Source organism: Phyllostomus discolor, chromosome 12 (genome assembly GCF_004126475.2).
Source record: "Phyllostomus discolor isolate MPI-MPIP mPhyDis1 chromosome 12, mPhyDis1.pri.v3, whole genome shotgun sequence".
In the NCBI taxonomy this organism is placed as follows: Eukaryota; Metazoa; Chordata; class Mammalia; order Chiroptera; family Phyllostomidae; genus Phyllostomus; species Phyllostomus discolor.
In genome coordinates this window covers 42532261-42535697 of record NC_040914.2, presented here as the reverse complement: position 1 = coordinate 42535697, position 3437 = coordinate 42532261, and the positions used below count along the sequence as shown (strand labels likewise).

General features: G+C 54.6%; 1 long non-coding RNA gene across 1 annotated transcript; it reads left to right on the top strand.

Annotated features, from left to right (window-relative positions):
* The first annotated feature begins 730 nt into the window (after positions 1–730).
* On the top strand, positions 731–3098 carry LOC114488678. The gene is made up of 3 exons (XR_004900102.1): positions 731–917; positions 1327–1459; positions 2737–3098. It is a non-coding gene; the product is annotated as an uncharacterized LOC114488678 (long non-coding RNA).
* Positions 3099–3437: the final 339 nt, after the last annotated feature.

Below are 3437 nucleotides of genomic sequence, written 5' to 3'. Positions count from 1 at the left end.
AAAGAAAAAAGAAAGGAAGAAAGGATTATTAGATGGGGGAGCATCGTTGACGGGAGTGAACGGCAAGAGTTCTCATCATGCAGATTGCCTCTTCTTCCTGGGGTGGGGATGCGAGAGGGATTGTGACAGACGCTTTACTGGTGCCTGACCAGAAAATTCCAGACTAGTTAACTATGTTTCTGGGAGAGACTGAGACAGCAATTAGGTCGGGTATTAAAACTAGGTTTGGTATCAAGGGAGCCTGTGGTTTTCTCTTTAAAAATTTCTGTCAACTTTTGAGACTGCTAGGTATGTTCACTTCAAACTCCCCCCCCAAAAAAACCCCACAAAAAAAACAAAAAACCTTCCAAGTCAAGTTGCACATAGGATAGGGTAAGGTAGGCCTGAGAGAGGTGGTGGGTGGCAGGTGAGGAGTGGCAATGGGTGGAGGGCACTGCAGGCAGCGGCAACGGCACCAGAAACCGCGAGTGTTTCGTGCCAGTGAAATGGGGTGTTAGAGCCATTGCTATCATTCATCTCAAGAGGTTTTGCTTCTGGAGGGGAGGAGAAGCATGAGGATCGACGGGACTTTCTTAGACTAAGAGGCAACACCGGCAGCAGGAGCAGGCTGCCCTGCTTGGGTACCGAAGTCAGCACTCGCCAAGTCCACAAGTAGGTCAGCGGTGGGCCCCCTGGGAGGACGCAGGGCTTTGCAGGGCCCAGAGGGGCCCGGGGCTCTGCAGGGTCCGGGGCCCCGCCCACTCCTCTGTGATTGGCCAGGTCGCCCAGGCCACGCCCCGAGTACGTATACGTGGGGGCGGGCCCGAGGCTGACATGGAGGGACTGGGCAGAGCTGTGGCCGCCAGGAGCGGGACGCGGGGCTGCTGTCCCGCGTCCGGCTCTGGAGACCGAGGGGCTGCGGTGCCTGCACGTCCCTGGTGAGTTGCCACGGGCCGCGGCGAAGCGGGGTGGCGCCGCCGTGTTCGGTGCGTCTTCTTCCGCGGCGCGCGGGGCCTGGGGAGGCCTTGGCCCTCCTGGAGCCGCACTTTCCCGGGCGGCGCCGGGCGGCTGTTTATTTGCTTTCTGCGAAGCAAGCTCTTGGGCTGCGGTTTCTGGGACCGCTGGGCCTTCGGCGCTGGTCTCCAGGCCTGGTTGCCCAGCCCTCCCCTGCCCGCCCACACCTGGAACGCCGCGCGCCGCCCCAGCCCCCCGCGGCCACCCTTTTCCCTCCATCCCCGAGGTCTGAGGGGCCCCTGCCCTCTCGAATTGCAGGGGGTCTTCTCTTGAGCCTCAGTAGTATCCTTTTTTGAGCTTCTTGCAGACGGCTTGCTTTCTTTTTTTTTCCAGTGGGCTCCCCGCTGGCCACCTGCGGCCGGTACATGGTCTTCAGCTGCGTCCTTTCGTACCTGATCTCTCAGCAGCTTTCCGCACGCCCGCGAGCCTTGGGGCAGAGGCAGCTGGACCGAGCCGGCTACTGTGGGTTAGTAACTGCAAATCCGGGCTGCTGCTGCTCGGAGTAAGAAAGTGGGGGAAGAAAACGTGTGTGTGCTTCTGAAACCGATTTTGGTGAACGTGCAACAACAGGTCGTCTGACGTCAGGGATTTTAATCGAGGGGGAAATACTTCTAGGACGGGTTCCATGGAAAACCTCACTCATGGGTCTGCCTGTTCACCGTGAGGTGTCTGTGAGACCTCGATGAGTGAGGAGAAAGGTTCAGTTCTTCATAGCTGTGATATGTTGCTTTATTGCAACTCACTCATCAGGCCTGACTTCAAATTCTACTGGGTTACTGTAAAGTCATTCTCTCTGAAACGGTGGCCTTGTCACCACTTAGAAACTGGAGTCTGAAGCTCGTTTCTGAGGACAGTCCAAAGAAATGTTAAGTGCTTTGAGAATGGGGCATCATTAAATACAGGTGTCGCTCATCTCTGCCGTTCTCGGTCTCCTTGATTGTTAACTACGTGCACGTGCACCAACAAGGCACCGAATGCAGCTGTGAATCTTGCGTAAGATGCAGGATTTCACGAAGCGCCAGGTGGTGGTGATGGGATGGCACGCCCGGGAGGCTTGTTTTCAGGAAGCATTGCAGAACGTAACCGCAGTGAAAGGGGGTGCGTTGTGCTAGCCTATTTTGTGAGAACATGATTAAAAACCTACCCGGATAGATTTTCTGAGAATGGGCCAACAGAAATGGCACTGAAACTCACATTCCTATAAAATGGAAGTGTGTGTGGGTTTTGTTTTTTTAAGATTTTATTTTTAGAAGTGGGGAGAGAGAAAGGTCAGTGTGTGGTTGCCTCTCACAGGCCCCCTACTGGGAACCAGCCCTGACTGGGAAATGTCAGAAGGAAAATGAAATGCCCAGCAAGACATGAACATCTACACACAGTAGAACTTACCTTTAGTGCTGAAAGCAATTGATGACTGAATACGGGGAGGCGGGGTGGGGGAATGTTATTGTTATGGTTTGGAAGGGGAGTCCTCCTCTTCCATGAAAAACGTCAGGTAGCCTTCCCCAGACTTCCTGAATTGGAGTTGCCGAGGGAGAGGTTTCTGGTGCTGAGAACTCTGGCGTGTACAGTCTGCCGTGTCAGCAGCCAAATCCTGTGCGGAAGGGTAGCCTTCTTCATGTAGAAACACGTTTTTGCACTATCTGCTGTCTGTGCTTTTATATATTTCTGATGCTGCTGTAAACTCAAGAATTCCCATTTTGTACAAATGCTTTTTAGCTTACTTTTTTCTCCCATTCACGGTAGAACCTGACGATGCTGTGAAACGACAAGAGGCCTTAGCAGCTGCTGGCCTGAAAATGCAGGAAGAGCTCAGCGCACAGGTGGGAAAGCACAAGGAAAAACCTCAAGACACGTAGGAAGTGCTTTGCATGGGTGGCCCTAACGATGTGAGGCCGAGTGGGTAAAGCTGAGTGCACACCCTCGGGTGGGTCCTGGGACCAGCTCGCCTGCAGCACCGTGTCCAGTAGAACTGGGTGGCTGCTCGGGCGGAGTGTCTGGTTGGGGCAGACGCTCGTGGTTCCCTCACAGCAGTGCTTCACGTAACAGAGGTCTGTGTGTGTGTGTGCACGTGCCACACCACCAGACACACAGTCCACGTTCTGTGTGATGTGGCCTCGTGGGTGCCACACGGGCGTTTTGGAAGATCTTTGTAAAAGCACAGGGTGCGGTTTGGGGGCATCCAAGGAAGCGGGAAGGGGACAACCCAGGGTGAGTGACGTCTGGGCTGCTCTGTTCCCTCACAGGAGGCCACTGAGGCACCAGCAGCGTTTTTGTCATTTCTGTGTGGTCACCCACCCTGCAGCTGCACTCCCAGCCTGCTAGCCACACCCTTTTTTTCTGGCTCAATTCCTTACTCATCTTCTGCTAACCCAAAATGCATGTCTCCTTGTATCCTTTCAAAGCACAGGTTTGGTCTGCGTGCTGCTGGAGGTGACACAGACCTC